The following is a 14,338-nucleotide window of genomic DNA, read 5'->3' as shown; positions in this document are numbered from 1 at the left end:
TTCAGCAGTTTTAAGGCTTTGTTACAGATAACCAAAAGCTATTTGCTCAATTGTTGCTGACTACAAACCCCAACATGTCAGTCATCCTAAGTACAGCCGATGTTCACACCATGCTATAATGCAATAAAAGTAAAGAATAAAAGCAAACAAGTCTGTGCACTGAGACGGAGCAATCACCAACGCATGTGCCGTCTTGCTGCTTCTGCTTGGCGTAGACAGTTCAGGGATGGGGATCTGCACACCAAGGGGTAATTTAGTAATGTTCTACACCAGTCTTTAGTGACAGAGAACTCACAAAATGTGGGGAATGTTGGGCATAGCTGAAGGCTCATGGGCCCTGTTGAAAAAGTTCAGCTTGCCCCCCTATCCCCCTTTGTGGCAAGAGGCAGGTGTACACCAAGCCTTTCTGCTGCCTGAGATAAAAATTGAAATGTTCCCCCCATGCCAACCTAACCCCTTCCCTCCAGCCCTACTGTTAAAGGGTTTTTTCTCTTTTTACTATTGGTATCAGATCAGATGTTTGAAAAAAAGGCAGCGCTCATATGACTTCTCGCAGTAAATGCAATGGTGAGCAGGTGTAATTACAAGTATGGCGTCCCCATTTACTTCTATGGGACTGCTCCATCTGTTCAAGTGAATACTAGAGATCCGTCCCATAGAAGTAAATGGGAACATAATGTACTTGTAATTACACCTGCTCACTGCTACAATTACTGCAACAAGCAAAGCAGAGAAGGTAGTGCTGTCTTCTCTTCAAATAGCTGACCCGAGGATAGGTCTTCGATAGTGAAAAGTGGACAACCACTTTAAAGGCATATTTGTAAAACATTACATACAGCACTAAAGAGCATATAGGGTAATACAGCGCTACATACCTCTTACATCCAGTGATGTCTCCTCTGATTTTATCATTCCTCATCTTCTCCATTCGGACCAGACCACCATGATTATTTCTTTCAGCCACCTCTTTTCTTTGAAGAGTTTGACAGACATCTTAGTTTCCTACTTTTCCATCAGCGCCCTACCCTCTGAAGACCCCATCCTGCCACCTCCAATACTGTGCTTGCTGTGCTCCTCAATTCTATACTGCAGAAACAGTACTCCTGAAATTACCGGTACCACACAGATAGTTCCCCTTCAATAATTGTTTCCATGCAGTGCTCCACAAAGTCCCACCAATATAAATAATTATCTGCCGTAGCGCATAGTGTTAACAGTGCCCCTAATAGTAATAATGCCCCTGTTGTGCCCATACTAATAATCATGTTCCCCATATCCCTCCCAAGTAGTAATGATTCTTTTTATAATGTGTGCCAGTAGAAAAATACCCCCTAATGTGTGCAAGTACAAAAACACCCCCTTATGTGTGTCAGTACAAAAAAAAACTATCTTTCAGATAAGAGCCCCATATCAGTCCCCCATATCAGATCCCCAGATCAGTCCCCCATATCAGACCTCAGATCAGACCCTCATATCATACCTCAGATCAGACCCTCAGATTAGACCCCGATATCAAACCTCACCCGCGCATCAGACCTTTATGTTAGACCTCACGTCAGACCCCCTTTAGACCTCTATGTAGGACCCCATATCAAACCCTAGTTTCAGACCTCAGATCAGACCACCATTAGACCTTTATGTCAGAAACTCCCTTATCAGACCTCAGACCAGACCTCCATTAGACCTCTCAGATTCCCCCATATCAGACCTCACATCAGACCCCCATTAGACCTCTCAGATTCCCCCATATCAGACCTCACACCAGTCCCTCATTAGACCTCTCAGACCCCCCATCAGGCCTCAGATCAGACTTTAAAATAAAGCAAAATGCGGAATGAATACCTCAGGTATCCCTGTTTTGCGGATCTGCAATTTGCGGACCACAAAACACATACGGTTGTCTGAATGAGTCCATAGTCAGATAGAGAAAACACCAGTAGTTCAGTTTTTTAAATAATTAGTTATGAGGACATGATGTTAGAGACAGCAGACAGTGTTCTGTTGTACAGCGAGGGTCATATAACAGGGAGAAGAATATAGTTGGGAGTCATCGGCAAAGAGATGGTACCGGAAATCAAATTTGCTGATAATCTGTCATAATTCCCATAGACACAGCTAACATGTGGTGGCACAAAAAACACCAAAAATGCTTGTGAAAATGTGGCAAAAATCGCAAAAGTCAACAAAAATGCCTCAAAAAATCTTTTGGTGAACCCAGCCTAACACCACACTCGCACTTTTCAAAAAAGTGCGCAGGATGTGGGGGAGGGGGCCTACACTCCTCTTAACACATCTTATGCGAGCGTGTGTGTGTATTTTTTTAAGACTGGCCTAAGAAACACCACAGGATAGGGGTCCTATTAGGTTGGTCGAGGTCCTAGCGCTGGGACCCCCACCGATCACGAGAACACCTTCCCTGTACCCTATAGAGCCACCCAAAATGAATAAAGCGGCCAGTCAGGCATGCATGCAGCCATACCATTAATTTCTTTCTGAGTTCTGGAGATATCCGAGTGTGGTACTGGGCTATCTCTGGAACTCCCTTAGAAATTAATAGAGCAACTGCGCGTATGCCCAACCGGCTGCTCTATTCATTTTTTTTTGGGGGGGGGGGGGGGTCCCCATTCATGTGATTGGTGGTGGTCCAAGCAGTAGGGCCCCCACCGATCTGACCTGTGAATAGGGGATAAATTAACATAAGAGTGAGTTCACATCACAGTTTCACTCTTTGTTCTTTTGATCCGTCAGATAAAAAAAAAAAACGGATCCTGTTATGCACATTTGGCATCTGTTTGAGCCATTTCCTATCACATACCTAGTCGCTGCTGCAATGTCTTATCGGTATGTGTGCTTTTGGTTCAGTTTCAACAGTTCAAAAGTTTATTTTTCAAAATGAAAAAAAAAAGACGGTACTATGTTTTCTGACGGAAACGGAAATGGCTCAAACGGATGCAAGATGTGCATAACTGATGCAGAGGATCAGTATTTTTTTTTACAGGATCTGTTTTTTCTCTTTATTTTTCTGTTCTTTTGATGGATCAGAAGAATGGAAAAATAATGCTGATGTGAACTCCCTAACCGGAATACCCCTTTAAAAACTGGTGTGCAAGGATCAACGTCAGGAGCTTTGGACAAACATCTAATGTGTTTGGAGCCTGCCAACTTCTTTTCGCAGATGTCGTAGGAGATAAGAATATGTTGGATTTCAACTGCCTGATCCTTTTGTTCTCAGGAGATAAGGAGTCTGGAAGTGGAAAGGCCTCTCGAAGGTGAACAACCCCTTTAAAGGAGGACCTACAGTCTATCATCTTTCCATTTAGTGCGTAGTTAAATGTAATCTTTTTCTCCCTGTTATCAGCCAATTCAGGTTGGAAAGATGTTGACTAGAGAACAGGTGAGCACAGTCTATTGTCATTTCAGGCCAGGAAGTGGATGACTGTAGGACGAGTGAATTCAAGCTATTGCACCCTGTTATCCAAATCTCTGCAAACCTCCCAATACAGGCTAATCACCAGTAACGCATCAAGAGCCAAAACCACAGACTGAAGGCAGTGCATAAAGCACAACTCATAATTATATTCTTTAAAACAATTGGACTGTGAAAAGTAACCAAATACCAATTAATTACCCTTCACTAGAGTTGAGCGAACACCTGGATGTTCGGGTTCGAGAAGTTCGGCCGAACATCCCGGAAATGTTCGGGTTCGGGATCCGAACCCGATCCGAACTTCGTCCCGAACCCGAACCCCATTGAAGTCAATGGGGACCCGAACTTTTCGGCACTAAAAAGGCTGTAAAACAGCCCAGGAAAGAGCTAGAGGGCTGCAAAAGGCAGCAACATGTAGGTAAATCCCCTGCAAACAAATGTGGATAGGGAAATGAATTAAAATAAAAATTAAATAAATAAAAATTAACCAAAATCAATTGGAGAGAGGTTCCATAGCAGAGAATCTGGCTTCCCGTCACCCACCACTGGAACAGTCCATTCTCAGATATTTAGGCCCCGGCACCCAGGCAGAGGAGAGAGGTCCCGTAACAGAGAATCTGTCTTCATGTCAGCAGAGAATTAGTCTGCATGTCATAGCAGAGAATGAGGCTTCACGTCAGCCACCACTGCAACAGTCCATTGGCATATATTTAGGCCTAGCACACAGGCAGAGCAGAGAGGTCCCGTAACAGAGAATCTGGCTTCATGTCAGCAGAGAATCAGTCTGCATGTCATAGCAGAGAATGAGGCTTCACGTCACCCACCACTGCAACAGTCCATTGGCATATATTTAGGCCTAGCACACAGGCAGAGCAGAGAGGTCCCGTAACAGACAATCTGGCTTCATGTCAGCAGAGAATCAGTCTGCATGTCATAGCAGAGAATGAGGCTTCACGTCAGCCACCACTGCAACAGTCCATTGGCATATATTTAGGCCTAGCACACAGGCAGAGCAGAGAGGTCCCGTAACAGACAATCTGGCTTCATGTCAGCAGAGAATCAGTCTGCATGTCATAGCAGAGAATCAGGCTTCACGTCAGCCACCACTGCAACAGTCCATTGGCATAAATTTAGGCCCAGCACCCAGGCAGAGGAGAGAGGTCCCGTAACAGACAATCTGGCTTCATGTCAGCAGAGAATTAGTCTGCATGTCATAGCAGAGAATCAGGCTTCATGTCAGCCACCACTGCAACAGTCCATTGGCATATATTTAGGCCCAGCACCCAGGCAGAGGAGGGAGGTCCCGTAACAGAGAATCTGTCTTCATGTCAGCAGAGAATCAGTCTGCATGTCATAGCAGAGAATGAGGCTTCACGTCAGCCACCACTGCAACAGTCCATTGGCATATATTTAGGCCTAGCACACAGGCAGAGGAGAGGTTCATTCAACTTTGGGTAGCCTCGCAATATAATGGTAAAATGAAAATAAAAATAGGATTGAATGAGGAAGTGCCCTGGAGTCCAATAATATATGGTTATGGGGAGGTAGTTAATGTCTAATCTGGACAAGGGACGGACAGGTCCTGTGGGATCCATGCCTGGTTCATTTTTATGAACGTCAGCTTGTCCACATTGGCTGTAGACAGGCGGCTGCGTTTGTCTGTAATGACGCCCCCTGCCGTGCTGAATACACGTTCAGACAAAACGCTGGCTGCCGGGCAGGCCAGCACCTCCAAGGCATAAAAGGCTAGCTCTGGCCACGTGGACAATTTAGAGACCCAGAAGTTGAATGGGGCCGAACCATCAGTCAGTACGTGGAGGGGTGTGCACACGTACTGTTCCACCATGTTAGTGAAATGTTGCCTCCTGCTAACACGTTGCGTATCAGGTGGTGGTGCAGTTAGCTGTGGCGTGTTGACAAAAGTTTTCCACATCTCTGCCATGCTAACCCTGCCCTCAGAGGAGCTGGCCGTGACACAGCTGCCTTGGCGACCTCTTGCTCCTCCTCTGCCTTGGCCTTGGGCTTCCACTTGTTCCCCTGTGACATTTGGGAATGCTCTCAGTAGCGCGTCTACCAACGTGCGCTTGTACTCGCGCATCTTCCTATCACGCTCCAGTGCAGGAAGTAAGGTGGGCACATTGTCTTTGTAGCGTGGATCCAGCAGGGTGGCAACCCAGTAGTCCGCACAGGTTAAAATGTGGGCAACTCTGCTGTCGTTGCGCAGGCACTGCAGCATGTAGTCGCTCATGTGTGCCAGGCTGCCCAGGGGTAAGGACAAGCTGTCCTCTGTGGGAGGCGTATCGTCATCGTCCTGCCTTTCCCCCCAGCCACGCACCAGTGATGGACCCGAGCTGCGTTGGGTGCCACCCCGCTGTGACCATGCTTCATCCTCATCCTCCTCCACCTCCTCCTCATCCTCGTCCTCCTCGTCCTCCAGTAGTGGGCCCTGGCTGGCCACATTTGTACCTGGCCTCTGCTGTTGCCAAAAACCTCCCTCTGAGTCACTTCGAAGAGACTGGCCTGAAAGTGCTAAAAATGACCCCTCTTCCTCCTCCTCCTCCTCCTCCTCCTGGGCCACCTCCTCTTCCATCATCGCCCTAAGTGTTTTCTCAAGGAGACATAGAAGTGGTATTGTAACGCTGATAACGGTGTCATCGCCACTGGCCATGTTGGTGGAGTACTCGAAACAGCGCAACAGGGCACACAGGTCTCGCATGGAGGCCCAGTCATTGGTGGTGAAGTGGTGCTGTTCTGTAGTGTGACTGACCCGTGCGTGCTGCAGCTGAAACTCCACTATGGCCTGCTGCTGCTCGCACAGTCTGTCCAGCATGTGCAAGGTGGAGTTCCACCTGGTGGGCACGTCGCATATGAGGCGGTGAGCGGGAAGGCCGAAGTTACGCTGTAGCGCAGACAGGCGAGCAGCAGCAGGATGTGAACGCCGGAAGCGCGAACAGACGGCCCGCACTTTATGCAGCAGCTCTGACATGTCGGGGTAGTTGTGAATGAACTTCTGCACCACCAAATTCAGCACATGCGCCAAGCAAGGGATGTGCGTCAAATTGGCTAGTCCCAGAGCTGCAACGAGATTTCGCCCATTATCACACACCACCAGGCCGGGCTTGAGGCTCACCGGCAGCAACCACTCGTCGGTCTGTTGTTCTATACCCCGCCACAACTCCTGTGCGGTGTGGGGCCTGTCCCCCAAACATATGAGTTTCAGAATGGCCTGCTGACGTTTACCCCGGGCTGTGCTGAAGTTGGTGGTGAAGGTGTGTGGCTGACTGGATGAGCAGGTGGAAGAAGAGGAGGAGGAAGCCGAGAAGGAGGAGGTGGCAACAGGAGGCAAAGAATGTTGCCCTGCGATCCTTGGCGGCGGAAGGACGTGCGCCAAACAGCTCTCCGCCTGGGGCCCAGCTGCCTCTACATTTACCCAGTGTGCAGTTAGGGAGATATAGCGTCCCTGGCCGTGCTTACTGGTCCACGTATCTGTGGTTAGGTGGACCTTGCCACAGATGGCGTTGCGCAGTGCACACTTGATTTTATCGGATACTTGGTTGTGCAGGGAAGGCACGGCTCTCTTGGAGAAGTAGTGCCGGCTGGGAACAACATACTGTGGGACAGCAAGCGACATGAGCTGTTTGAAGCTGTCTGTGTCCACCAGCCTAAATGACAGCATTTCATAGGCCAGTAGTTTAGAAATGCTGGCATTCAGGGCCAGGGATCGAGGGTGGCTAGGTGGGAATTTACGCTTTCTATCAAATGTTTGTGAGATGGAGAGCTGAACGCTGGCGTGTGACATGGTTGAGACGCTTGGTGACGGAGGTGGTGGTGGTGGTGTTGGTGGTACATCCCCTGTTTGCTGGGCGGCAGGTGCCAACGTTCCTCCAGAGGCGGAGGAAGAGGCCGAGGCGGCAGCAGCAGAATAGGCCGAGGCGGCAGCAGCAGAAGAGGTAGCAGGGGGAGCCTGAGTGACTTCCTTGGTTTTAAGGTGTTTACTCCACTGCAGTTCATGCTTTGCATGCAGGTGCCTGGTCATGCAGGTTGTGCTCAGGTTCAGAACGTTAATGCCTCGCTTCAGGCTCTGATGGCACAGCGTGCAAACCACTCGGGTCTTGTCGTCAGCACATTGTTTGAAGAAGTGCCATGCCAGGGAACTCCTTGAAGCTGCCTTTGGGGTGCTCGGTCCCAGATGGCGGCGGTCAGTAGCAGGCGGAGTCTCTTGGCGGCGGGTGTTCTGCTTTTGCCCACTGCTCCCTCTTTTGCTACGCTGTTGGCTCGGTCTCACCACTGCCTCTTCCTCCGAACTGTGAAAGTCAGTGGCACGACCTTCATTCCATGTGGGGTCTAGGACCTCATCGTCCCCTGCATCGTCTTCCACCCAGTCTTGATCCCTGACCTCCTGTTCAGTCTGCACACTGCAGAAAGACGCAGCAGTTGGCACCTGTGTTTCGTCATCATCAGAGACATGCTGAGGTGGTATTCCCATGTCCTCATCATCAGGAAACATAAGTGGTTGTGCGTCAGTGCATTCTATGTCTTTCACCGCTGGGGAAGGGCTAGGTGGATGCCCTTGGGAAACCCTGCCAGCGGAGTCTTCAAACAGCATAAGAGACTGCTGCATAACTTGAGGCTGAGACAGTTTCCCTGGTATGCATGGGGGTGATGTGACAGACTGATGGGATTGGTTTTCAGGCGCCATCTGTGCGCTTTCTGCAGAAGACTGGGTGGGAGATAATGTGAACGTGCTGGATCCACTGTCGGCCACCCAATTGACTAATGCCTGTACCTGCTCAGGCCTTACCATCCTTAGAACGGCATTGGGCCCCACCATATATCGCTGTAAATTCTGGCGGCTACTGGGACCTGAGGTAGTTGGTACACTAGGACGTGTGGATGTGGCAGAACGGCCACGTCCTCTCCCAGCACCAGAGGGTCCACTAACACCACCACGACCATGTCCACGTCCGCGTCCCTTACTAGATGTTTTTCTCATTGTTATGGTTCACCACAACAACAAATATATTATTTGGCCCAATGTATTGTATTCAAATTCAGCGGGATATAAATTTGAGGCCTAGTATTTAGGCGCTGGGTGACCGGTATGGATTTAGTGACAGAATTAGACTTGGAAATGCACAGAAGCGTGTGTGTGAAGTTATTCTGAATGACCCTATGTGCACCTTCAATATGATCTACCCTTTTAGGGATAGATTTCAAATAGCTCTGATATAGCAGAAACGACTAAATTATGAAATTGCTAAATTGGGAATTGTATTTCAACCCAGAACAAAAAATGTGCTTTGACGGACACTAAATAACTTTCCCAGCCACAACAGGACAGCGGTAACGAGAGATTTAGCGGGATATAAATTTGAGGCCTAGTATTTAGGCGCTGGGTGACAGGTATGGGTTTAGTGACAGAATTAGATTTGGAAATGCACAGTAGCGGGTGTGTGAAGTTATTCTGAATGACCCTATGTGCACCTTGAATATTATATACCCTTTTAGGGATAGATTTCAAATAGCTCTGATATAGCAGAAACCACTAAATTATGAAATTGCTAAATTGGGAATTGTATTTCAACCCAGAACAAGAAATGTGCTTGAACGGACACTAAATAACTCGCCCAGCTACAGCACTAAGGACAGATTTAGCGGGATATAAATTTGAGGCCTAGTATTTAGGCGCTGGGTGACAGGTATGGGTTTAGTGCCAGAATTAGACTTGGAAATACACAGTAGCGGGTGTGTGTGAAGTTATTCTGAATGACCCAATGTGCACCTTGAATATTATATACCCTTTTAGGGATAGATTTCAAATAGCTCTGATATAGCAGAAACCACTAAATTATGAAATTGCTAAATTGGGAATTGTATTTCAACCCAGAACAAGAAATGTGCTTGAACGGACACTAAATAACTCGCCCAGCTACAGCACTAGGGACAGATTTAGCGGGATATAAATTTGAGGCCTAGTATTTAGGCGCTGGGTGACAGGTATGGGTTTAGTGCCAGAATTAGACTTGGAAATACACAGTAGCGGGTGTGTGTGAAGTTATTCTGAATGACCCAATGTGCACCTTGAATATTATATACCCTTTTAGGGATAGATTTCAAATAGCTCTGATATAGCAGAAACCACTAAATTATGAAATTGCTAAATTGGGAATTGTATTTCAACCCAGAACAAGAAATGTGCTTGAACGGACACTAAATAACTCGCCCAGCTACAGCACTAGGGACAGATTTAGCTGGATATAAATTTGAGGCCTAGTATTTAGGCGCTGGGTGACAGGTATGGGTTTAGTGCCAGAATTAGACTTGGAAATACACAGTAGCGGGTGTGTGTGAAGTTATTCTGAATGACCCAATGTGCACCTTGAATATTATATACCCTTTTAGGGATAGATTTCAAATAGCTCTGATATAGCAGAAACCACTAAATTATGAAATTGCTAAATTGGGAATTGTATTTCAACCCAGAACAAGAAATGTGCTTGAACGGACACTAAATAACTCGCCCAGCTACAGCACTAAGGACAGATTTAGCGGGATATAAATTTGAGGCCTAGTATTTAGGCGCTGGGTGACCGGTATGGATTTAGTGACAGAATTAGACTGGGATATGGCCAAAAAATAAACAGACTATTGCTGGTTAAATGCACTTGGTGTGACAGCTTCACCCTGATGTAGGCTTTAGCCAAAAAACAACCACACCATTGAGGGTTAAATGCACTTGGTGACAGGCGCAGCTTGCCCCTGATTTAGTATATGGCCAAAAAATGAACAGACTATTGCTGGTTAAATGCACTTGGTGTGACAGCTTCACCCTGATGTAGGCTTTAGCCAAAAAACAACCACACCATTGAGGGTTAAATGCACTTGGTGACAGGCGCAGCTTGCCCCTGATTTTGTATATGGCCAAAAAATGAACAGACTATTGCTGGTTAAATGCACTTGGTGTGACAGCTTCACCCTGATGTAGGCTTTAGCCAAAAAACAACCACACCATTGAGGGTTAAATGCACTTGGTCGCAGCTTGTGCTGGCGCACCACAAGACACAAAATGGCCGCCGATCACCCCAGAAAAATGTGACTGACAAACGGTCTGGGCAGCCTAAAAACAGTGAGCAATTGAGGATCAGCAGCTCAATGATCCACAGCTGCAGATCGATCAGTTAATCAAGTCCTTTGGAGGAGTTAATCTGCCTAATCTCGCCCTACTGTCGCAGCCGCAACCTCTCCCTACGCTAATCAGAGCAGAGTGACGGGCGGCGCTATGTGACTCCAGCTTAAATAGAGGCTGGGTCACATGGTGCTCTGGCCAATCACAGCCATGCCAATAGTAGGCATGGCTGTGATGGCCTCTTGGGGCAAGTAGTATGACGCTTGTTGATTGGCTGCTTTGCAGCCTTTCAAAAAGCGCCAAGAAAGCGTCACAAAAGCGCGAAGAAAGCGACGAACACCGAACCCGAACCCGGACTTTTACGAAAATGTCCGGGTTCGGGTCCGTGTCACGGACACCCCAAAATTCGGTACGAACCCGAACTATACAGTTCGAGTTCGCTCATCCCTACCCTTCACACCAGGTAAATAAAGTATTGCATACAATATTATAATAATATGCATACAGCAGACCAAATTACCTCTGGACACACTAAGCTAGAATATTCTTACCCACTCAGCCCTTCGGATTACCATAGTCCATGATACTCGCCTGGAGATAGTCAAAGGGCTGGAGTTGTGACATTCTCCATGCAAACTAACAAAATCGACACTTGTTCCTGATGTGGTATGAATAGCAGGGTAACTGCACCAAAAAGTATAACCTTGCCTGTGGCTACCTTTATAATTGCCCTAAACAGACCCTAATCAGATTCCTACGCATTTCATCCATCCTTCTAGGACTCATCAGGGGACAAAAATCAGGTCAATGCTACAAACACTACAAATCACCAGTGTTGTGCTCAAACTGCAGTCGGGCAAAGGGCCACAGTAACGCCCTATACAGTTAAGTGTTGGTCCCACCTTAGCGTAAGATTTTTCCAGCTTAATGTGTCCAGAGGTAATGTGGCCTGCTGTGTACATATTGTTTGATATAATACTGGTATGTACCTGGTATGAAGGTGTGTCATTTTATTGCAGTGCCATTTGTTCAATTAAGTTATCTTTTTGCAATACTCCATTATCATTTATTTCTAGTGGGCCACTGGTATTTTATGGGGCTGCCCATTAATATTAATGGTGTCATGTAGTGCGTCACCTCCCATGGAGTATTAGTACAGTCTCTCATTGAACCCTTCCAGTAGCAATAATAGAAAGTATGGTAGGTTCCACCATTAGACTTGTGTGATCAAGAAATCTGAGACAAACCATCTCCTGACCCTCCAAAGTAGCTACATGTCGGACCTTTAAGAGCTCCAGGAGAGGAGGAGCGCTATTACATTTTGGAACATTTCAATGATATTCACAATCTAGACAGTCGTAACATATCCCATGAGTCTAGCCACTTCCTTGATTGCCATGGCGGTAGAGTTAGAGGTGGGGATGCTAACTGCCACCTTCTGGATTCTGAGGCTTATTGGACTCTAACCCTGAATACCAGAGCCCCATTACGTCTCATAGAAGTAATCTATGCTCCAATATTAACCACTTAAGGACCACAGGTTTATACCCCCCTAGTGACCAGGCCCTTTTTTACAAATCGGCACTCCACAACTTTAGCGGTTTATTGCTCGGTCATGCAACTTACCACCCAAATGAATTTTACCTCCTTTTCTTCTCACTAATAGAGCTTTCATTTGGTGGTATTTCATTGCTGCTGACATTTTTACTTTTTTTGTTATTAATCAAAATTTAACAATTTTTTTGCAAAAAAATGTCATTTTTCACTTTCAGTTGTAAAATTTTGCAAAAAAAACGACATCCATATATAAATTTTTCACTAAATTTATTGTTCTACATGTCTTTAATTAAAAAAAAATGTTTGGGTAAAAAAAAAATGGTTTGGGTAAAAGTTATAGCGTTTACAAACTATGGTACAAAAATGTGAATTTCCGCTTTTTGAAGCAGCTCTGACTTTCTGAGCACCTGTCATGTTTCCTGAGGTTCTACAATGCCCAGACAGTACAAACACCCCACAAATGACCCCATTTCGGAAAGTAGACACCCTGAGGTATTCGCTGATGGGCATAGTGAGTTCATAGAACTTTTTATTTTTTGTCACAAGTTAGCGGAAAATGATGATTTATTATTATTATTATTTTTTTTCTTACAAAGTCTCATATTCCACTAACTTGTGACAAAAAATAAAAACTTCCATGAACTCACTATGCCCATCACGAAATACCTTGGGGTGTCTTCTTTCCAAAATGGGGTCACTTGTGGGGAAGTTATACTGCCCTGGCATTCTAGGGCCCCTAATGTGTGGTTAGTAGTTTGAAATCAAAATGTGTAAAAAAAATGGCCTGTGAAATCCGAAAGGTGCTCTTTGGAATGTGTGCCCCTTTGCCCACCTAGGCGGCAAAAAAGTGTCACACATGTGGTATCGCCGTACTCAGGAGAAGTTGGGGAATGTGTTTTGGGGTGTCATTTTACATATACCCATGCTGGGTGAGAGAAATATCTTGGCAAAAGACAACTTTTCCCATTTTTTTATACACAGTTGGCATTTGACCAAGATATTTATATCACCCAGCATGGGTATATGTAAAATGACACCCTAAAACACATTGCCCAACTTCTCCTGAGTACGGCGATACCAGATGTGTGACACTTTTTTGCAGCCTAGGTGGGCAAAGGGGCCCACATTCCAAAGAACACCTTTAGGATTTCACCGGCCATTTTTTACAGATTTTGATTTCAAACTACTTCGCACACATTAGGGCCCCTAAATTGCCAGGGCAGTATAACTACCCCACAAGTGACCCCATTTTGGAAAGAAGACACCCCAAGGTATTCCGTGAGGGGCATGGCGAGTTCCTGGAATTTTTATTTTTTGTCACAAGTTAGTGGAATATGAGACTTTGTAAGGGAAAAATAAAAATAAAAATCATCATTTTCCGCTAACTTGTGACAAAAAATAAAAAATTCTAGGAACTCGCCATGCCCCTCACGGAATACCTTGGGGTGTCTTCTTTCCAAAATGGGGTCACTTGTGGGGTAGTTATACTGCCCTGGCATTCTAGGGGCCCTAATGTGTGGTAAGTAGTTTGAAATCAAAATGTGTAAAAAAGGACCTGTGAAATCTGAAAGGTGCTCTTTGGAATGCGTGCCCCTTTGCCCACCTAGGTGGCAAAAAAGTGACACACAGGGGCCCGAAAGCGTGAGAAGAAGTCTGGGATCCAAATGTCTAAAAATGCCCTCCTAAAAGGAATTTGGGCCGCTTTGCGCATCTAGGCTGCAAAAAAGTGACACACATCTGGTATCGCCGTACTCAGGAGAAGTTGGGGAAGGTGTTTTGGGGTGTCATTTTACATATACCCATGCTGGGTGAGAGAAATATCTCGGCAAAAGACAATTTTTCCCATTTTTTTATACAAAGTTGGCATTTGACCAAGATATTTATCTCACCCAGCATGGGTATATGTAAAATGACACCCCAAAACACATTCCCCAACTTCTCCTGAGTACGGCGATACCAGATGTGTGTCACTTTTTTGCAGCCTAGATGCGCAAAGCGGCCCAAATTCCTTTTAGGAGGGCATTTTTAGACATTTGGATCCCAGACTTCTTCTCACGCTTTCGGGCCCCTAACATGCCAGGGCAGTATAAATACCCCACATGTGACCCCATTTTGGAAAGAAGACACCCTAAGGTATTCCGTGAGGGGCATGGCGAGTTCCTAGAATTTTTTTTTTTGGCACAAGTTAGCGGAAATTGATTTTTTTTGTATTTTCTCACAAAGTCTCC

This window comes from Bufo gargarizans, chromosome 6, assembly GCF_014858855.1.
Source record: "Bufo gargarizans isolate SCDJY-AF-19 chromosome 6, ASM1485885v1, whole genome shotgun sequence".
In the NCBI taxonomy this organism is placed as follows: Eukaryota; Metazoa; Chordata; class Amphibia; order Anura; family Bufonidae; genus Bufo; species Bufo gargarizans.
The sequence above is the reverse complement of the archived record's forward strand: the minus strand, read 5'-3'. Positions refer to the sequence as shown.